Source organism: Neoarius graeffei, chromosome 26, assembly GCF_027579695.1.
Source record: "Neoarius graeffei isolate fNeoGra1 chromosome 26, fNeoGra1.pri, whole genome shotgun sequence".
In the NCBI taxonomy this organism is placed as follows: domain Eukaryota; kingdom Metazoa; phylum Chordata; class Actinopteri; order Siluriformes; family Ariidae; genus Neoarius; species Neoarius graeffei.
Genome location: NC_083594.1, coordinates 55,411,059 through 55,434,213, shown reverse-complemented (window position 1 = coordinate 55,434,213; position 23,155 = coordinate 55,411,059). Strand labels below are relative to the sequence as shown.

Genomic DNA, 23,155 nt, shown 5'->3' with positions numbered 1-23,155 from the left:
CTTCCGCTTCCCTACTTTCCGGGTTTGGTTTGTTTTCACTACCGCCATTTTTAAAAACACGAGCGAAGATGGAGCAGCACGAAGAGTGGTTGATCGAGGAAGTGAGGAAGTACGTACATCTATACGACTTCAGTTCTAGTCATTATAAGTAACCAGAGGATAAACACTCCACTAACCACACCCACCAACTACTCCTAGCGATTTCACGACTTCAAGCCCCTTTGCGTTGTGGCAGTGAATAACATCGCGCACGCCTATTACTCCCCGCTCAACGATAAATTACAACTGTCTGCGAAAAGCTATCTGCCTTGTCGCAAGAGCATGCAGAGGCCCTAAGTCCTCACATGAAATTACTAGTTAATTCTTAAAATTGTCAACATATGAAGAGAAGGTGCTAACTTACCATGTGCTCTTCAAAATGGCCACGCCTCCAATGACCTCTTGACCCAAGAAGATGTTTGCAGGGATGCAGCAGTTTTTCAAAATAAAGGTTTTTACAAATAGTAACAGCAGTGACATAAAATCAAGGGACAGCTATTTTTTGTAAACTGTTTTAATTATTAATTTATATTTTCAGTTTTTTTAGTATTATACTAAGTAACTATAACACTTTACTTTGTATTATGATCTTTAAAAAAGGAGAAAAACATTAATTTAATTTCAAAATATATCACTAAACCATGACTCCTAACCCAAGGGACAAGCCAAATTCATGGCACTAACCATGCTTTTCAAGATATATATATATATATATATATATATATATATATATATATATATATGTGTGTATTATAACTGTCTCATGATTGGTTTAATAACAAGAACACACTTCAATTACAACAAAACATGTATATATTGTGCCATTGTTTAACACTTTTGAGCGTTTTTCCTGGTGAATAATGCAGGGACAGGAAAGCTACCATTTTCATAGAATGACCCAGGTCGCAACTAAAGTTCTGAGTGAGGAACAAAAGAAACGTTGCACCACAAGGTACATAGGATCGATCAGAGGAATCATTTGAGACAGTTGTGTGGATTTGTCACTTTACAGCATCATAAATCCTGCAATTTGCATAAAAGCAAGAAAACCTGACATGTGACACTTTGTTCATGAGTGAATCGAATCTTTTGGGTGAACATTTAGAGTCGACTCACAGATACAGGATGAGCTGTTTGTTTATTATTTTTCTGTTTTTGAGTTCATCAAAATGTTTCCATGGAAACCTCTTCTAGTATCGGAGTTGTTTCTTGGTGCGAAGAGCAAAGTGGAGGAATTATTGAAATCAACTTGATAAAATTCAATGAAAAGTGAAGTGATTTTGTTCAATAGAGAGTAAGAGTAGAGTAAGATTTTAAGAAACAATTTCAATCATCATGAGGCAAGGACGAATAATCACTGGTCAAAAGATCAGAAATTTTTCCAGTTTAGAAAAAAAAATGCCATTGGGTCATTTGAGATCGGAAAGAGTCGACTCTTATTAGTGAATCCAAAAACAGTATAAAACAGTGTTTTATAAAAGCAGTGGATTAGATCATTTCATGAAGTTCACGTTTGACCCATCAGGATTCATGTTTCTGCATCATGGCAAGTTCCGAGTTTCTGATCCACAGAAGCAAAACTGACCCAGGAATTAAACTCAGTCTCCAAAGTAATTTCATCGCATAGAACCTGAAAATCATAATGGTGTTAAATCATAACGCTTAAGTTAAAAAAGTATGAGCTTTCCTCAAACACCTCGTCAATAGGGATTCTGATAAGAACCCTGAAGATGGAGAGCGCCGCCTGTTGAGGAGTCTGAGTACTACAGGCTCCACAGGCCTGGGCGTGGTACTGGAGTGAAATGACCTGAGAAACGTCACTCAGTGTTTTCACTGAATCATCTGAAGTTCTGTCATGAAGATATGGTGCACTGGAGCAGGTGAAATTCATGTTAAAAACGTTATGGGTATTCTGAGCCTTTACAAAATAAATCCAGCTGTAATTGTGATTGTGAAGATGGATGTGCTCCTTCTGATTATCGCTCTGTTCTGGAGATCGATGCTAAGTGAAAAAGTAGAAATAATTTATTGGCTTTCGTGGACAGTAATTAGAGCAGGAGAATGAACAGCAGATTCCATTAATAACCCAATCTGTCTGACGAATTTCTGCAGCATGATTATTAATCATTAATCAGAGAGAGAGAGAGAGAGAGAGAGAGAGAGTGGAAGGGGGGGAGGGACAGAAAGAGAGAGCATGGAAGAGAGGGGAGAGAGAGCGAGAGAGAGAAAGAGGGGGTAGAGAGAGAGTGGAAGAGGGGAGGGGGGAGAGAGAGAGTGGAAGAGGGGAGGGGGAGAGAGAGAGTGGAAGAGGGGAGGGGGAGAGAGAGAGTGGAAGAGGGGAGTGGAAGAGGGGAGGGGGAGAGGGGAAGAGGGGAGGGAGAGAGTGGAAGAGGGGAGGGGGAGAGAGAGTGGAAGAGGGGAGGGGGAGAGAGGGGGGAGTGTGGAAGGGGGTAGAGTGGAGGGGGAGAGAGAGTGGAAGGGGAGGGGGGGAGAGAGAGAGAGTGGAAGGGGAGAGTGGAAGGGGAGAGAGAGGGGGAGAGTGGAAGGGGTAGAGTGGAGGGGGAGAGAGAGTGGAAGGGGAGAGAGAGAGTGGAAGGGGAGAGAGAGAGTGGAAGGGGAGAGTGGAGGGGGGAGAGAGGGGGGAGAGAGAGAGTGGAAGGGGAGAGTGGAAGGGGAGAGAGAGAGAGTGGAAGGGGAGAGAGGGAGGAGAGAGAGAGTGGAGGGGGAGAGAGAGAGAGGGGGAGAGAGAGGGAGGGGGGGAGAGGGGGAGGGGAGAGAGAGAGTGGAAGGGGGAGAGAGAGGGGGAGGGGGAGAGAGAGAGTGGAAGGGGGAGGGGAGGGGGGGAGAGAGAGTGGAGAGGGAGAGAGAGAGTGGAGGGGGAGGGAGAGGGGGGAGAGAGAGAGTGGAAGGGGTGAGAGGGAGAGAGAGAGTGGAAGGGGGAGAGAGAGAGGGGGAGAGTGGAAGGGGGGGAGAGAGAGAGGAGGAGAGAGAGGGAGAGGGGGGAGAGGGAGAGTGGAAGGGGGAGAAAGGGAGAGAGAGTGGAAGGGGGAGAGAGAGAGGGGGAGAGTGGAAGGGGGAGAGAGAGAGGAGGAGAGAGAGGGAGAGGGGGGAGAGAGTGGAAGGGGTGAGAGGGAGAGAGAGTGGAGGGGGAGAGAGAGAGGGGGAGAGAGGGGGAGAGAGAGGGGGAGGGGGAGAGAGAGAGTGGAAGGGGGAGAGAGAGGGGGAGGGGGAGAGAGAGTGGAAGGGGGAGGGGAGGGGAGGGGGGGAGAGAGAGAGTGGAGAGGGAGAGAGAGAGTGGAGGGGGAGGGAGAGGGGGGAGAGAGAGAGTGGAAGGGGTGAGAGGGAGAGAGAGAGTGGAAGGGGTGAGAGGGAGAGAGAGAGTGGAAGGGGGAGGGGGAGAGAGAGAGTGGAAGGGGGAGAGAGAGGGGGAGGGGGAGAGAGAGAGTGGAAGGGGGAGGGGAGGGGAGGGGAGGGGGGGAGAGAGAGAGTGGAGAGGGAGAGAGAGAGTGGAGGGGGAGGGAGAGGGGGGAGAGAGAGAGTGGAAGGGGTGAGAGGGAGAGAGAGAGTGGAAGGGGTGAGAGGGAGAGAGAGAGTGGAAGGGGGAGGGGGAGAGAGAGAGTGGAAGGGGGAGAGAGAGGGGGAGGGGGAGAGAGAGAGTGGAAGGGGGAGGGGGGGAGAGAGAGAGTGGAGAGAGAGAGTGGAGGGGGAGGGAGAGGGGGGAGAGTGGAAGGGGAGGGGGGGAGAGAGAGAGTGGAGAGAGAGAGTGGAGGGGGAGGGAGAGGGGGGAGAGTGGAAGGGGTGAGAGGGAGAGAGAGAGTGGAAGGGGGAGAGAGAGAGGGAGATAGAGAGGGGAAGGGGGGAGAGAGAGAAAGGGGGTGGGACATGTAGTCTCTAAATGCATTTTACTTCAAAGAAAAATGACGATGTCACTGCTGATAAACTGATACATCAGAGAACATCTGTTTTGTTGTCTATTTGTGTGTGTGTGTGTGTGTGTGTGGTGATGTCTCCGGTCTCCAAGAGCCCCTGAAAGAATCATTTAAAACATTAATAATATACAGTGGGTGGGACTTTGCTTTGATGTTGTCACTCAGCCAGTGTTGGTTTGTGTTTGATGGTATCGAGGCTGAAGCTGCTCCAGAGGAATGGAAGCTTAAAGCCCCCAGTTTACTCTGGCGCTGTAAACTGCATGTGCAGATCATTCAGTGGCTTCAGAAATTAAACCTCAATCCAGCATGAATCATATTTAGCATCTGAATCACTTCTGATATTCTTACCCTGCGTTCAGACTTTAGGCCACGCCCCTTATATGAATGTGAGAATGGCCAGGTGTGAGATTGATAACCTCAGCTCACACTAGTCACTGTTTTCCAGTTTAACCTTTAAATCTAACCAGTGATGGAGGGGCAGGGTTGTGTGTGCTCAGTCGACCATGAAGAATTAGATGAAATGCAGAATGAGTGAAATGAAAACAGAAAAAAATTAGCTGATATTTTAATCATGAGTTCCTTTTTGTGTTTTTTATTTAAATTCAAATCCGTGTCATCTAACAGCCCACTGTCTCATAATCCGTCCCTGCATGGTGGGGCAGTGGGCTGCCTGTGGGTGGGGTGGTGGGCTGATCATTAATTGGAAAGTGGGCTGGCTGTGGGTGGGCCACACCCTCCCAAACTCCATCTCTGACATCATACTTGAGGATGTTTGACTCATCACTTCTGATTTTTCTGCCTCCAGACAAAACATTACATCACAGTTATAGCCCAAGTCATTTAATCTCTCTGTGTGTGTCTCTCTCTCTCTCTCTCTCTCTCTCTCTCTCTCTCTCTCTCTCTCTCTCACACACACACACACACACACACACACACACACACACACACACACACACACAGAGAGACAGAGCTGTCTGCAGTCTCTTAGTCACAGTGGTTTGGACAGCAGATATTTATTTCCAGCCCTGAGAGAGATTAGAGAAGACAGAACAAGAGAGAGAAAGAGACAGAGATGAGCGAGAGAGAGACAGAAAGACGGAAATGAAGAGAACAAGAAAGAAAGAAAGAAAACATTTGTGCTGAATTCACATTTATTTTTGTTTAAATCAGAGTTCAGTTTCTGACTTCAGTAATTAAACCCCGTGGTGTTGAACCAATCGTGATGCAATAAGAATATGTGAATTATTTGCAGATGATAGCGCACTAGCTTTGCTAATTGTACTTGTGAACAAAGTGTTTTTTTGTTGTTAACTGTTTACAGCTTTGTTAAATAAATCAAACAGAATTTGAGAATATTAATACAACTGCTAATATTAGATTAATAGTGACTGTGTGAACATGATTAGCATATTAATGCATATTCATATATCCTGGCATTTTTAATGTAGTAAAGGTGGAGTGAAGTTCTCATTTTATTAATTTCCTGGGCATTAAAAATGTAATATATTATTGCTGTTAAATGATATATTTAGCTGTGTGTGCGTGTGTGTGTGTTTGAGAGAGAGAGAGAAAGACATGCCTGATATTCAGTCAGCACCTTTTTCCATTATTGATTTGGACGCATTATTAAAATCACTTTCAAATTTCTTTCTTTCTTTATGTTTTTTCAAAATAATTTTTAAAATAATTGTTTTTATAAATGTACTCATCCATTCTCTGAACACACACACACACACACACACACACACACAGGCCAAAAAAAGTGGACTAATCCATCTGGTATTCATCAAGGACACCAAATGGTGTGTGTGTGTGTGTGTGTGTGTGTGTGTGTGTGTGTGTGTCCTGATATGGACACAAACTGAATTCATGGGGACAAAAGACGTCACATAGACATAAATCCTGGGAAATGCACTGAAATTTATTCATGTGTGTGTGCGTGTGTGTGAGAGAGAGAGCAAAACTGGTAGTACAGTTTGTGAGTAAGCTCACTAACAGTTTTTATGAGCTGACTGTTTTGTTTGTACCGTTGTGCAAAACCAGGAGTTGTTTGTTCACAAGCGAGTGAATATTTTATTGTGTAAATTTGAATCCACTGGACACATTTACACTTCCGTTAAGTGAAACCAAAAATTCGAGCTCGTTCAGCGAACACGAGTGTATTATTTTATTACCATTTTATATCCAGGAACGGAACTTTATTAGAAAGTTAATACTGTTGTACAGAACTTGTCTGATATTTCTTGGCAAAACAGAAGGGTGTGTGTGTGTGCATGAGAGGGTGATTTATGGCCTAAGTGTAGACCATATGTGTGCAGCAGTGAGGGTCGTGCCATGCTGTTAAGCTCTTAAAGGTCACTCATGAAGGGGCGAGAAGATTTCTCTCTCTCTCTCTCTCACTCACACACACACACACACACACACACACACACACACACACACACACACACACACACACACACAAACCCTTCTGACTGTGTGTGTGTGTGTATATATTTTTCTAAAATGACGTCAGTCTTTAGATCTAGCTCTTGTGTACCTGTTAGTCTCGATCAAAGAGGCGTGGCCTGTGTGGCTTTGGTGTCTGAATAATTATTTGCCATAATAAACATCTGTTTTTTACAAGTAAGGTGAGAGAGAAACAGCATTTCGATTGTCCTATATGTCCTGGATATATAGTGAATTGACAATAAAAAATCTTTGAATCTTGAATCTTTGAAACTCTGCTCAAAATTTAATCTCTCTCTCTCTCTCTCTGTACGTGTGTGTGTGTGTGTATGTGTGTGTTTGAAGGAGATGGAGGTTAGAGGCTTTTAAGAAGAGTGATGGTCCTCTCAGCAGCCTCTCCATCCTTCTCATCTCCTCTAAACACACACACACACACACAGACACACACACTCTTTTACTCCTTTTTTAGCTGTGTGTGTGTTTGCATTATGAAGGTAAACATGAAGGTAATTTGGGCTTCATGAAGGCCAGGTGAAGACTGCCATCTGTTCAGGTTTAACACACACACACACACACACACACACACACACACACACACACACACACACACACACACACACAGTCCAGTTCTCTCAGGTGTGAGCACACACTAAACTCCATCCTTGGCTGTAAACTCAGAATCCTGGCTGTGTGATTTTTCAGATTTGTGCGCTGCTGCCATGTTTTATTTCTTACTTCTTAATTAATTACTTATTATTAGATTATTTATCTTCCTGCATTCGAACCAGTGCTGTTTTATGCAAGTGAACAAAACATACAGTAAGATTATTATTATTATTATTATTATTATTATTAATCCTGTGCTGGAATTAATTGGAAGTAATGGAGGGTGTAGAGGAAGGAAATTGGTGAATCGAACCAAAAGAAATCACGTGTCTTTGTGCCACCTGTACAGCAAAACCTTCCCAAAATCAGCACAGATGGCTCTTTAAAAAGAAACAAACAAACCCTGAAGCACTTTTCCTTCGAATGTTCTGTTTTCTGTCCAGTTCACTTCATCATCTTTTCTATCTCACACTCAGAGAAAGAAGAATTAGATCTTTAAAAGTTCTCAGCTGATGTAAAGGCTTTTACTGGGAATGTTTTCTGATCAGACAACAAACACTCTGTCACATGTTTCGACAGAGAACCTTCACTGATCCCCTCAGAGGGACAAGAAAAGACTTATAAGACTGTGTAGATTAATTAAATTACATATTTTTATACTGTAAAATCAGAATTTTAAGCACTACTTACCTCTTTAATAAACAATGTAAAATCATTTGAAAATATTTTAAAAGACGTTATTTTTTAAAATGATTCATAAATCTGCTCTGTCTGGGTCTGGGGAAAAAATCCCAAACAGATAAATAAAAATTTTATCAGAAAAACTTATCAGCCACATGGTGAACATGATCAGAAAGGATTTATTTATTGTATTATCAGTATTAATATTTGATTAAATGTTTGAACCAACTATTTATTTTTAGATTTATTGAATTAATTATTTGTTTGTTGGGGTGTTGATTTGTTGAGGAGCATCTCCAGATTTATTTCTGATCTCATTATCTGTAGCCGCTTTATCCTGTTCTACAGGGTCGCAGGCGAGCTGGAGCCTATCCCAGCTGACTACGGGCGAAAGGCGGGGTTCACCCTGGACAAGTCGCCAGGTCATCACAGGGCTGACACATAGACACAGACAACCATTCACACTCACATTCACACCTACGCTCAATTTAGAGTCACCAGTTAACCTAACCTGCATGTCTTTGGACTGTGGGGGAAACCGGAGCACCCGGAGGAAACCCACGCGGACACGGGGAGAACATGCAAACTCCACACAGAAAGGCCCTCGCCGGCCACGGGGCTCGAACCCAGGACCTTCTTGCTGTGAGGTGACAGCGCTAACCGCTACACCACTGTGCTGCCCGCTCCAGATTTATTTATTTTTAATTATTATTTGAGGTCTCAGTGTCACAAGTAAACGCAGTCCTCCAGCAGAAAGCAGTCCTGAGTGCAGGTGGAGTTATCAGTGTGCCGCTAGGTGGCGGTAGAGAGACGGAGTGGATTTGACTTAGTGTTGAATTGGACCGAATTATCCCGGGTTGCCAGATGTGGATTAATATCGTTGACGTTAAATCAATTATTAAAAAAATAAATAAACAAACAAGTATATATATATATATATATATATATATATATATATATATATATATATATATATATATATATGTGTGTGTGGGATAACAGATACAATTAGTGTTTGAGCTGATGGATTTCAATCAGGCGAGTTTATGAGTCATAAATAAATAGTGATATATACATATGAATCATAATAAATAGAGTATATTCTTCATGTCTTACAATAGACAAAAACAGACTAAAAAACAATTACAACAAAAAAGGATTGAACTCATTAAAGGCAGAGTTTGTTGTGGAATTGTTCATCCTGGAATCGAATCACTAAAAGGCTCATTATGAACTCTTTGGTTCTTGGGAATCGATTCAAGACGAAACGGTTAAAAAAGGATTTGTTTCTGTGAATCTTCGTCAATATGTTTTTAAAATCGTGCAAAAGGGAACCGATTGATGCGCACAGACAGGGCTCCATCTGGCAACCCGGACTGGCAGCAGAATTTTCCCCGCGAGTTTCATTCATTCCCGCTCGGTCGGTCCGCGCGCGCCGCTCACAGGAGACGCGACCCGAGCGCGCGCTGAGCGGCACGTGGAAGTGAAGACAGTCGGTGTTTCGGCGCGAGACGGAACTGCACTGCGCGAGCTGACCTTCATCATCATCTGCCTCCTCCTGCTCCTGCTCCTCCTGCTCCTCCTGCTGCTGCTGCTCCTCCTCCTCCTCCTCCTCCTGCTGCTGCTGCTGCTGCCGGCGCGGTGAGGAAGGTGCAGGTGGAGGTGCGGGATGCGGCTCCCGAAACTCACACACCGGTAAGAGACCGTTTCTGCTGCGCGCACCTGCAGTTTAATTACACTGTAATTATAATAACATGTAATGACATCATTCGTTTGATGTTTGCGTTTTTACCGCGAATGTTAATGAACGAAGAGATGCGCGTGGACATGAGAGTGTATACACACACACACACACACACACACCTGCGTTTTTAACAGTGTTGGTTTAACACCTCAGGTCTGAGATTAGCACTAACGGTCACTCACCGCCTGGACTGTTCATGAGCATCACTTCAGGTGTTGAGCTGATCGTGTTGAGTTTATTGTGATCGTGTTGAATTGATCGTGTTGAGTTTATTGTGATTGATTATTGTGATCGTGTTGAGTTTATTGTGACCGTGTTGAACTGATCGTGTTGAGTTTATTGTGATCGTGTTGAATTGATCGTGTTGAGTTTCTTGCGATCGTGTTGAGCTTATTGTGATCGTGTTGAGTTTATTGTGATCGTGTTGAGTTTATTGCGATCATGTTGAATTGATCGTGTTGAGTTTATTGCGATCGTGTTGAGTTTATTGCGATCGTGTTGAGTTTATTGTGATCGTGTTGAATTGATCGTGTTGAGTTTATTGTGATTGATTATTGTGATCGTGTTGAGTTTATTGTGATCATGTTGAGTTGATCACGTTGAGTTTATTGTGATCATGTTGAGTTGATCGTGTTGAGTTTATTGTGATTGTGTTGAGTTTATTGTGATCTTGTTGAATTGATCGTGTTGAGTTTATTGTGATCGTGTTGAGTTTATTGCGATCGTGTTGAGTTTATTGTGATCATGTTGAGTTTATTGTGATCGTGTTGAGTTTATTGTGATCGTGTTGAATTGATCGTGTTGAGTTTATTGCGATCGTGTTGAGTTTATTGTGATTGTATTGAGTTTATTGTGATCGTGTTGAATTGATCATGTTGAGTTTATTGTGATTGATTATTGTGATCGTGCTCAGTTTATTGTGATCATGTTGAGTTGATCACGTTGAGTTTATTGTGATCGTGTTGAGTTGATCATGTTGGGTTTATTGTGATCGTGTTGAATTGATCGTGTTGAGTTTATTGCGATCGTGTTGAGTTTATTGCGATCGTGTTGAGTTTATTGTGATCATGTTGAGTTTATTGTGATCGTGTTGAATTGATCGTGTTGAGTTTATTGTGATCGTGTTGAGTTTATTGTGATTGTCTTGAGTTTATTGTGATCGTTTTGATCGTGTTGAGTTTATTGTGATTGATTATTGTGATCGTGTTCAGTTTATTGTGATCATGTTGAGTTGATCACGTTGAGTTTATTGTGATAGTGTTGAGTTGATCATGTTGGGTTTATTGTGATCGTGTTGAATTGATAGTGTTGAGTTTATTGCGATCGTGTTGAGTTTATTGCGATCATGTTGAGTTTATTGTGACCATGTTGAGTTTATTGTGATCGTGTTGAATTGATCGTGTTGAGTTTATTGTGATTGTGTTGAGTTTATTGTGATCATGTTGAATTGATCGTGTTGAGTTCATTGTGATTGATTATTGTGATCGTGTTGAGTTTATTGTGATCATATTGAGTTGACCGTGTTGAGTTTATTGTGATCGTGTTGAGTTTATTGTGATCGTGTTGAGTCGATCGTGTTGAGTTTATTGTGATTGTGTTGAATTGATTGTGTTGTTTATTGTGACTGATTATTGTGATCATGTTGAGTTGATCACATTGAGTTTATTGTGATCATGTTGAGTTGATCGTGTTGAGTTTATTGTGATTGTGTTGAGTTGTGTTGTTTATTGTGATCATGTTGAATTGATCGTGCTGAGTTTTTTTGTGATTGTGTTGAGTTGATTGTGATTGTTTATTGTGATCGTGTTTAGTTTATTGTGATAATGTTGAGTTGATCGTGTTGAGTTTATTGTGATCGTGTTGAGTTGATCGTGTTGAGTTTATTGTGATTGTGTTGAGTTTATTGTGATCGTGTTGAATTGATTGTGTTGTTTATTGTGATTGATTATTGTGATTGTGTTGAGTTGATTGTGTTGTTTATTGTGATCATGTTGTTTATTGTGATCGTGTTGAGCTTGTTGTGTTGAATTGATCATATTGAGTTCATTGTGATTGTGTTGAGTTGATCGTGCTGTTTGATGTGATCGTGTTGAGTTGATCGTGTTGAGTTTATTGTGATCATGTTGAGTTGATTGTGTTGGGTTTATTGTGATTGTTTTGAGTTGATCATTTTGTTCATTGTGATCATGTTGAGTTGATCGTGTTGTTTATTGTGATAGTGTTGAGTTGATTGTGATCGTGTTATTTGGCAGTGTTGAGTTAATTGTGTTAAGTTTATTGCGATCTTGTTGAGTTGATTGTGCTGTTTATTGTGATTGTGTTGAGTCAGTCATGTTGAGATGACCGTGTTGAGTTGACCGTGTTGAGTTTATTGTGATTGTGTTGAGTTGATCATTTTGAGTTGATCGTGTTGAGTTGATTGTTTTGATTTTATTGTGATCATGTTGAGTTGATCGTGTTGAGTTTATTGTGATTGTGTTGAGTCAATCATGTTGAGTTGATTGTGTTGAGTTGACCGTGTTGAGTTTATTGTGATTGTGTTGAGTTGATCGTGTTGATTTTATTGTGATCGTGTTGAGTTGATCGTGTTGATTTTATTGTGATTGTGTTTAGTTTATTGTGATTGTGTTGAGTTGATCGTGTTGATTTTATTGTGATTGTGTTGATTTTATTGTGATAATGTTGAGTTGATCGTGTTGAGTTTATTGTTATTGTGTTGAGTTGATCGTGTTGATTTTATTGTGATCGTGTTGAGTTGATCTTGTTGATTTTATTGTGATCGTGTTGAGTTGATCGTGTTGAGTTTATTGTGATTGTGTTGAGTTGATCATGTTGAGTTTATTGTGATCGTGTTGGGTTGATCGTGTTGAGTTTATTGTGATTGTGTTGAGTTGATCGCGTTGATTTTATTGTGATCGTGTTGAGTTGATCGTGTTGAGTTTATTGTGATTGTGTTGAGTTGATCGTGTTGATTTTATTGTGATCGTGTTGGGTTGATCGTGTTGAGTTTATTGTGATTGTGTTGAGTTGATCGCGTTGATTTTATTGTGATCGTGTTGAGTTGATCGTGTTGAGTTTATTGTGATTGTGTTGAGTTGATCGTGTTGATTTTATTGTGATCGTGTTGAGTTGATCTTGTTGATTTTATTGTGATCGTGTTGAGTTGATCGTGTTTAGTTTATTGTGATCGTGTTGAGTTGATCGTGTTGATTTTATTGTGATCGTGTTGAGTTGATCGTGTTGATTTTATTGTGATCGTGTTGAGTTGATCTTGTTGATTTTATTGTGATCGTGTTGAGTTGATCGTGTTTAGTTTATTGTGATCGTGTTGAGTTGATCGTGTTGAGTTTATTGTGATTGTGTTGAGTTGATCATGTTGAGTTTATTGTGATCGTGTTGGGTTGATCATGTTGAGTTTATTGTGATTGTGTTGAGTTGATCGCGTTGATTTTATTGTGATTGTGTTGAGTTGATCGTGTTGAGTTTATTGTGATTGTGTTGAGTTGATCGTGTTGATTTTATTGTGATCGTGTTGAGTTGATCGTGTTGATTTTATTGTGATTGTGTTTAGTTTATTGTGATTGTGTTGAGTTGATCGTGTTGATTTTATTGTGATTGTGTTGAGTTGATCATGTTGAGTTAATTGTCTGTGTTGAGTTGATCGTGTTGATTTTATTGTGATCGTGTTGAGTTGATCATGTTGATTTTATTGTGATCATGTTGAGTTGATCGTGTTTAGTTTATTGTGATTGTGTTGAGTTGATCGTGTTGAGTTTATTGTGATCGTGTTGAGTTGATCTTGTTGATTTTATTGTGATCGTGTTGAGTTGATCGTGTTTAGTTTATTGTGATCGTGTTGAGTTGATCGTGTTGAGTTTATTGTGATTGTGTTGAGTTGATCATGTTGAGTTTATTGTGATCGTGTTGGGTTGATCGTGTTGAGTTTATTGTGATTGTGTTGAGTTGATCGCGTTGATTTTATTGTGATCGTGTTGAGTTGATCGTGTTGAGTTTATTGTGATTGTGTTGAGTTGATCGTGTTGATTTTATTGTGATCGTGTTGAGTTGATCTTGTTGATTTTATTGTGATCGTGTTGAGTTGATCGTGTTTAGTTTATTGTGATCGTGTTGAGTTGATCGTGTTGATTTTATTGTGATCGTGTTGAGTTGATCATGTTGATTTTATTGTGATCGTGTTGAGTTGATCTTGTTGATTTTATTGTGATCGTGTTGAGTTGATCGTGTTTAGTTTATTGTGATCGTGTTGAGTTGATCGTGTTGAGTTTATTGTGATTGTGTTGAGTTGATCATGTTGAGTTTATTGTGATCGTGTTGGGTTGATCATGTTGAGTTTATTGTGATTGTGTTGAGTTGATCGCGTTGATTTTATTGTGATTGTGTTGAGTTGATCGTGTTGAGTTTATTGTGATTGTGTTGAGTTGATCGTGTTGATTTTATTGTGATCGTGTTGAGTTGATCGTGTTGATTTTATTGTGATTGTGTTTAGTTTATTGTGATTGTGTTGAGTTGATCATGTTGAGTTTATTGTGATCGTGTTGAGTTGATCGTGTTGAGTTTAATGTGATTGTGTTGAGTTGATCGTGTTGAGTTTATTGTGATCGTGTTGAGTTGATCGTGTTGAGTTTATTGTGATTGTGTTGAGTTGACTTAGTGTTTTTGAATTGCTGTGTTGCGGTAACTTTTACACTGTTAAACATCTGAAGTCTGAAATTAAGTCTGTAAATGTTAAGGGATGTTATTAACACCTACTGTGCTGAATTAATTGTCTTGAATTGACACTTGAAGTGTTAATGAACAGCTGCTGTTCCGCTTTTGCTGTTGAACTGTATGTTTTCAGTTTGCTTTTGCTGCTTTGCATTGACATTTACAGTGTTGAAGTCTGAACATCACGTGACTGCTGAATTGCACCAGGGTCATTTCAAGTCGACACAGTGTGGTGTTAAAGAGTCTTTTTGAGTGTTAATAGTGTTGAATTGACTGTTACTGTTTTGAATGATCTTTTATTTTGTCACACAAATATTTATTGTGCTGAATAAACACCATTTGTTGAGATAAATACTGCAGTCGTGTTGAATTAACACACAGCACTGAGCTAATGTTTACACCAGTGCAACGTGAAAATATTGTGTGTGTGTGTGTGTGTGTGTGAAATCTTAATTTAAGTGTTAACGCTGACATCATCAGTGAATTAACACTTACAGCACCTACAGTGTTGAATTAATGATAATACTGCTGTAAACACTGACACTGTTCTGTATGTGTGTTTGATTAACACCTGGATATAAAACCTACACAAGGTTAAATAAACACTCCAGACTGTGTGGAGTTGTGTTCAAGCAAATTCAGGACGACGTATTAATGTGTAACAAAGAATAAATACTGCTCTATGGTAAGTCTTTATTCAGCGCTGTTCTGTTCAACACTAAGACCTCAAAACGTAGATCTTTTTGCCGTGTGATGGTCGCTGTGTGTGATCACATCATATTTACGATGCATGTATTAATGTTGTGTTTTTACAAACACTTGTCAAATATTACTGCTACATTTTACAGAAAAAACAACACATTCAGTGTTTTTTTAAAGTTGTTAATAAAAACGTTGTGTTTAATGAGGTCCAGGAGAAAAAAGAAGGGTTTAGCTGCATTGGGTCAGAGTTGTGAAAGTTTCAAGGTGTTCATAGAAAAGTATATTGTAACAGTTTATTTTGATATCTTCATGTCTGATACGGAGATGTATCAGTGATGTCACTTCCTGCTGCTTCTGTGTGATTTCTGCAATGGTTTTAAGATTATTACTCATCACGGTGTGCGAGATCCCAGTAACATCTCATCTGAATTCTCTCACAGGCTGTGTGATCACGTGTGTTCTCCGTGTCGTCTACGTTCTGCTCACATCATCATCGTTTCGTTTACGTTTGTCTGTCGCCGTGACCGTATCTGTAGCTATGCAGTGAGTTTGGCGTCGTCCTGTTGGAGGATTTTCGACGCGCCATCGCAGCAGCACTGATACTCTGAGAAGTTAATCAGGAATTTCTCACACTGAGATTTCGAGCGCATCACGTTTTGTGTTCTGAGACGTCCTCTCAACTCGCATCCAGAGAATTCTTTTATGTTGTGCGAATTTTGTCTACGACGGAAAAACCAGACTTGAAAGTCGTATGATGTTAATCCAGAGTGTTCTGCATCATCACAGCACAATAACCACCCTGGTGTTTAAAAATCACTTTTTTAAACAAATGAGGGCTGTTAAACATTTAGCAAAATGAAGTGCACGCGTATTTGTGTCCCTGGTGATTGCACTGAGACGACAGCGGCGGCCTCGCGGGAGCTGATGATCCTCCTCGTCCCGGTTTACTGAGATACAGAAGCAGCTCGAGTCTGTCTGAGACACTCATGTCATCTGAATGATTTCCTTTCATTAAGTGTTTGTGAGTGAGAGAGAGAGAGAGCGAGCGAGGGAGCGTTGAGGTCGATAGAGCTGTGATGGACATCTGTTTTTTCGTCTGAAGCTGTTTTTCTCTTCATTACGGCTGCAGAGGAAGTTATTCAGCCTGGACGAGTCTCTGTGGACACATTCAACTGCAGCAACACTAACACTGCACGGGGTGGGGGGTGTGAGGGGTGATGAAGAGGAGGAGGGGGTTTGATGGAGATCACCTGGTGCTGGTGATTGAAATGAGAACAGATCAGAACATTATGATGGTGTTGAAGACTGTGGTGGATGATGATGATGATGATGATGATGATGATGATGATGACAATAGCGATGATTGCGATGGCGATGATGATCATGATGGGTGATGATGATTACAATGATGATGATGATGGTGGTGATTGCGATGATGATGAAAATGGTGACGGTGATGATGACGACAATTACAACAATGATTATGTTGTTGGCACCAACAGCATTCACGACAATAATGCTGATTACTACGACGACAACGATAATGATGATGATGACGACGATGATGGTTATAACGCAGGTGCTGATGAAATACGAAAGACTCTTATGAAGAATATAATAATGGTAATGATAGGACGATGATGATGTCATTGATCCCATGCGTGGTGTCATGTGGCTGATTCAAAAACTAAATGTTTTTGACGTTCATGATCTCTGGCTGATAGAAAGCTAACTGAGAAGATCCGTATCTCAAAAGACCTCTTCTCCTCTCTGTCACCTTCCATCTGTCAGATTAGCCTCCATCTCTCCATCTTCCTTATCTGTGTATGTGTGTGTGTGTGTGTGTGTGTCACCCTAGTCATAGTGGAGAGAAGATAAAGGTGCACTTTGGCCTCCTGGTTGGAGATTAAATCACACGGACAAACTCAGTTGGACATGTTTGTGTGTGTGTGTGTGTGTGTGTGTGTGTGTGTGTGCGCGTGCGAGAGAGAGAGAGAGATTTAGTCTCTGCCGACAAAGCTGAATTCTCTCAGTGAGCCCTACGGAGAGTTCTGAAGGGAAATGGAATGTTTGAGAGAAACTTTCTGAATCAGCACCAATGACAGGAACAGATGAAGAGCAGCGTGATGAACACTTCCTGTTCCAAATGGAATGGGTGGGGCTTATAGCAGATACCATGATTATCTCTGTCCCAAAACTATCACTGACCCTTTCCTAAGCCCCGCCCACTTTTTTCCACCAATACTACATATTTTAGCCAATTTATGATGTCACTGTTCTTTATATCAACATGACTGTAAGTGAAGTAATGAGGAAAACATTTGGGGAAGTGCAGTTAAAGGAAAATAATCAATGCCAGGATGGTGTGATGAGTTACTGTTGCCACCCTGGAGGTGATTAGTGATAGGAAAATAATCAACGTCCTCAAGTGTTCTGTTCCTCAAATACCATAGCGACTTACCAATGATTCATTTTTTTATTTATTAAATACATACTTGGGCGGCACGGTGGTGTAGTGGTTAGCGCTGTCGCCTCACAGCAAGAAGGTCCGGGTTCGAGCCCCGTGGCCGGCGAGGGCCTTTCTGTGCGGAGTTTGCATGTTCTCCCCGTGTCCGCGTGGGTTTCCTCCGGGTGCTCCAGTTTCCCCCACAGTCCAAAGACATGCAGGTTAGGTGAACTGGTGACTCTAAATTGACTGTAGGTGTGAATGGTTGTCTGTGTCTATGTGTCAGCCCTGTGCAGGGCTTTGAACCGGTTCAAGAAACGAAAACCGGGAACTTTTTCTATTTCACATGGAACAGAAACGAAACCAGAAACTTTATTATTTTTTATGTTCCGGAACAGAAACGCTTATTAAAAATAATGGTAACCGGTTAATACCGGTTTTTATTTCGTTCCTCAAAGTTTCCGTAGCCTACAAATAAAAAAGTCATTCTTCTCCTGCGCAAGTTTCTATGACCCGCTGGGGTTCACTTCCTGTGTGACGTTCGCTGACTGAATCAAGAGAGCGGGAAGGTGGACTACTATCATGTCTCCACGTGATAATAAGTGAGTAAGTGCATTACTGAGTGTCTGAGCAAAGAAGAGCCTAAACGTTGCAACCTCCCTATTGGCTGTTTGTAAAAATGTAGCAGTTGTTGCCCTTCCCACGGGAATCATCGCGGGCTCGAGAGACGAGACCTGACGAGTTAGTTCATTGGTAGCAGAACAAAATGTCTGGACACAAATCGGGTTTTCAGAAAAGGAAAGAAAAACGGAGGGTTGAAAATACAAAAAAGGAGGCAGAAAATGCAAAACGAGTTTTAAGGTAGGACAAATGGTTACTTTTTAAGGCAGCCCGCCGTGGCTGCAGGCTTTCAGTTGTGTCATTGAATGGTTACTTTTCTGAGGCAGCCCGCCGTGGCTGCCTGCAGGCTTATTGATTATAGCCCATTTAGTTAAAATAGTTGATATAAAATGTTTATAGTTATAGTTATGTGATGGTTGTCCTGATTTAGACTGTTGTTTTTTTTTTTGGGGGGGGGGGGTTGCGCGATGTTGCACCCGGGTCCAGATTAGGGCAGAACCGGCCCTGGCTACATTTCAGGTGTAGTTTGTTTTATGTATGTATGTACTTGCATAGATGTGTACTTGGTCTTCCAATATGGCACCTAACAAAATCTCGCGGCGCGGTGACGTCATGCCCTCTATAGGGCCTGACTAGCCTTTGGTAACACACTAAACCTTGGGTGGCCAACCCGCGGCTCGCGAGCTGCATGTGGCTCTTTGCCCGGTGTCATGCGGCTCTTACGTTCATATCGAAGTTTGTGTTTGTGTTTTTTTTTTTATGTGCGTGTGCGCTTTGCTTGAGTTCAGTATGGTATTTTCGTCAAATACATCTTCGCTTTGCTTGGGTACATTACGGTATTTTCAGGTCATGTCAAATGCGCATGTGCGTGAGATAATCGCTAAGTTTTTGGGCAAGGTGTATCTTGTGTCAAGTAGCCTCTCAAAATGGCAATGAAAAAATGCACAGCAAAACGAAAATATGAAGACGAACATAGGACATTTTTAACAGAGTGGGAGAGTTTATACTTTTTTGTTGAACGTAATGGCAAGCCATTCTGCCTTATATGTCAGTCGTCATTAGCTCATTTCAAAGCTTCCCACCTCCCTGAATAAGCAAGGAGCCAGATATGCAACACTAATTGAAAACCTGCACGAAAGCTTTGTAACCCGGTTCCGTGATATACAACTGAAAAGGCCACAGGTTACGTTCCTCGTCGACCCATTCAATGCGGAGATGGACTGTTTGAAAGCCCCGCTTGTCACAGATGAGGCTGCGGCTGAGTTGGAGATGATCGATCTTCGTGAGGAAGACCAACTGAAACCTGTTTTGAGGGAAGGCACCATTGAGTTTTGGAAAAGTGTGCCATTGGAAAAATACCCGAATGTGAAACGGGCTGCGCTTAAGATACTGTCAATGTTTGGGTCAAGATACGTCTGCGAGTCTGTGTTCTCTACCATGAAACGAAGTCAAAGCATCGTTCTGTTCTGACTGAAACCCATGTGAAAGAACTGCTTCGAGTGGCAACGACGGAATACAAGGCAGATTTGAAGAGGATTGTTCAAGGCAAGGAATGTCAGAAGTCCCACTAAGCAACACGCATAGTAAGTGCACACAATATTGATTGCTGTAAATGACTGGCCTGTGGTATTAGTACTGACTGAAGGAGTACATTTCTCTCATGTTGGCATGTGACATTTACTATTAATCTGGCTGAGCAGAGGTGCGTGTTTGAGCGTGTGTGTCTGTGAGGGAGAGAGAGAGTGAGGGGGGTCACATGTATGGTACACGTGTGTGGTCATGTGTATGGTGCGGCTTTTTTTTGGTAATGCCATGAGTCCCACTAAGCAGCATGCATAGTAAGTGCACACAATGTTCATTGTTAAAAATGACTGGCCTCAGCCTGTGGTCTTAGTACTGTAGGAGTAAATATGTTGGTGTGTGACATTTACTATTAATCTGGCTGAGCAGAGGTGTGTGTGTGAGAGAGAGAGGAAGGGATGGGTGATGTTCATGTGCCCATGTGTATGATGTGGCTCTTTGCGGTAATACAGTAAAAAATGTGGCTCTTGGTCTCCAACTGGTTGGCCACCCCTGCACTAAACGAATTATCTTTCATTTTTGGCACTTTTTCTGTTTGTGTAGATGGGAAGACATACTGAGAATCCAAATCGCCAACATTTGAAATAATTGTTTTGAATTATTTCGTCTTATTTAATGAAGGTTGTAATAGAATTAGCCTACATTTGGCTTAAGCTGGATGAGACAGAGACATAATTTTATAGCCATTTGTTAAACAGCTGACAGGGAACGTAATTAACCGTTCCGGGAACGAAATTTTTTTGTTCTAACCGGTTCAGGAACGTCTATTTAATGGTGGAACCCAAAACCGGAAACGTTAAAATTCCGTTTCTGTTCGGAACGAACCAATAGGAAAAAAAATTCTGGTTCAAAGCCCTGGCCCTGTGATGACCTGGCGACTTGTCCAGGGTGTACCCCGCCTTTCACCCGTAGTCAGCTGGGATAGGATACAGCTCGCCTGCGACCCTGTAGAACAGCTACATATAATGAATGAATTAAATACATACTTTTTATCCGTTTTTAATTATGTTGAATGTTGTGGAATGCGCTGTTACTATAGAAATGTGCCTGTATAGGAATGAGCGCATTAGCTTATTTACATCTCATCGAACAAATTACTGGATAAAAAAAATCATGCTTGTGTAAGATGCAGAAAAACACCAACTTCGTGGCACCAGTGAGACTCTGTGAGTGTGTGTGTGTGTGTGTAGGAAGAGGAGAACACGGATGGGTGGAGAGTGTTGACAGCTCCCAGCTTTGTGTCGACTTTTTGAGCAGATGGCACTTTTGGCAGAACTCTTTCTGCAAGCACTGGCATAAAACACACACACACACACGGCAGCAGCGTGACTGTGATTGTAAATATGGGTGCATTAGTTTGTCTCATTTTCGCAGTGAAAGTGTGAGGTGAGAGAGAGAGAGAGAGAGAGAGAAGGACAGCAAATGAAGGATAAAAAGGCCTTTGGTGTAAATGTCAGGACAGATATTGTGATATTTTGCGTTGAGTCATCTGGACTTATGATCAGCAGCTGTGTGTTTAATTAACACTCTTCATTCATATATGCAAGGTGTGTGTGTGTGTGTGTGTGTGTGTGTGTGGGTCATAAAGAGCTGAATAGAGTGCATTTCTCCTGGCTCTACATCTGATTAAATATGACATTCACCTAAAAGTCATGCTTAATAACTACACTGCCCTGTCTGCCTCTCTCTGTCTGTCTCTCTCTCTGTCTGTCTCTCTCTCTGTTTGCCTCTCTCTCTCTGTCTGTCTCTCTCTGTTCCTTGTTTCTTTTTCCTCTCATGCTTCCTCTCTCATTATATATCTGTTGTACATAGCAGTGTGTGTGTGTGTGTGTGTGTGTTTGACCCACTTCTGTCCTCTCCAGCACCATAAGCCAATCCCCTAATCGTCTCCATTTATTCATCTGGACATGCAGGATACTCCTCAACAATTACACAGTCACAGTTGGGTGTTTGTTTTGACTGTGTGTGTGTGTGTGTAAGACTGAGAGAGAGAATGAGAGTAAGAGAGAGAGGCGAAAGGTTCAGCATCTTTTCTTTCGGTCTCGTCAGCACTTTCTGTCACTAAGATGAAGTGCCCTTAATTCGAACACTTTGGAGGAGTAACACCCCACTCCACCCCCCAAGCGCACGCACACACACACACACACACACACACACACACACACACACACACACACACACACACACACACAGATCATTCAGGCTGAGGATGATGTCAGGTCTCTGTGTGGTGTCTCTTGTCTCAGGGTCAGAAGATGCGGCCGAATGTCATGTGCAGCTTGGTGTAGCATTTCCATGTGATACACATCGCATTAGTACCTTGGTACATGTTCCAGTAGTACATTAGTGTGTGACATGACATGAGTGGGTTACAGGAGTACATTAGTATGTTACATTTGTTATGAGATCGCTCCTCAGTGAGGCAGAGAACTGAGGTAAAAGACAAGCACTCTTTTATGAAGTGGTTTCTGGGGGAAAGGTGCAGTGCCGGTGAGGCTGTGTGCCTGGAGACGGGTATCTTCTGTGCCACCACTGTGAAGGAGCAGAGTCGTCTGCCCAGAGGTTCAGCGCAGTGAGAGGCGTTAGTCAGGCGGTCGGTTGCAGGAGGGCTGTGGAGAGTGCAGGAAGGAGTGCTTCGGTCCCTTGCTGAAGCAGGCAGGAGTTCCCAGGGTGCTCTTGGCTGAGCTTGAGTGTAGCTGTCTTCCTCGCCTTCATCGTTGCTGTGAGGCCTGAATGGAGCAGAGAGAAGAGCATGAGCAATGTCGCTGCCCCAAACTCGACTGACCTGTGTGGGCGTTGGTGACGCCTTCTCAGACGCCCTGTTGCTTTGAGAAGAGTGAAGAGAGGCGCTGCTTCACTGGTTTCAGCCGGGACTGGGTATGTGACTCTGCCCTGTGGGGAACTGTCCTTTCAGCACCAGTGGCACGTTGAGGTCAGGAGGGGTGAGTGGGCGGCGTGAGGTGCTGGCGTCACATGTGCATGAACAATTAAAATTAAATTTAAAAAATAATGTATCAATAGAATGTTTACAGTAAAAATATGAAGAAATATAAAACATTACGACATGACATTTGGACATTATTATGCTATATAAGTCCATAACATGCTACACGTTAGCGAGATAACTTACTTACTTGGCCTTAGTGGCTCCCGCGTCTTAAGATGCATGAGGCAGCCAAGGTTGTCCAGCTGTTTCTGTCTGCGGCTAGCCGCAACGCATCTTTCCATCCCTGGCTGACTGAACAGAGGTCCCTCTTGACTGTCTGACGCCAGTTCATCTTTGGACGTCCCCTCCACCACTGCCCATGGGAGTTCCATTGGAGAACTTGGCTGGCAAGTCTTTCTGGTGGAAGTCTGATGACATGTCCCAGCCAGCTTAGCTGACGTTTGCATATGATTGTTGACACTGGCTGTTGATTTGTTTGGGATCTTACTTCTTCATTTGAGATAAAGTCACTCCATCTAATACCCAGGATTCTTCGGATGCATTTGGTGTCGAAAGCATCAAGTTTCCTTTCTTGGCTGGTCTTCAAGTGCCAGGTCTTGCAGCCGTACAAGAGGTTGGACAGCACATTGCTGGTGTAGAATCGCATCTTTGTTTTTACTGAGCGCTTCTTACTTCTTATCTCTAGC

General features: G+C 42.1%; 1 protein-coding gene across 7 annotated transcripts in view; it reads left to right on the top strand.

The window, feature by feature from the left end:
• The first annotated feature begins 1,815 nt into the window (after positions 1–1,815).
• The window catches only part of LOC132874149 (plexin-A2-like), a 107,695-nt gene continuing 86,355 nt past the window's right edge, over positions 1,816–23,155 (top strand). For 6 of the 7 annotated variants that reach the window (XM_060910109.1, XM_060910106.1, XM_060910111.1 and 3 more), the window contains exon 1: positions 9,149–9,398. The gene's annotated coding sequence lies outside the window, so the exon portion shown is untranslated. Of the gene's footprint in view, positions 1,920–9,148; positions 9,399–23,155 lie in introns of those variants that run through there. The other variant, XM_060910108.1, reaches the window with a different exon arrangement.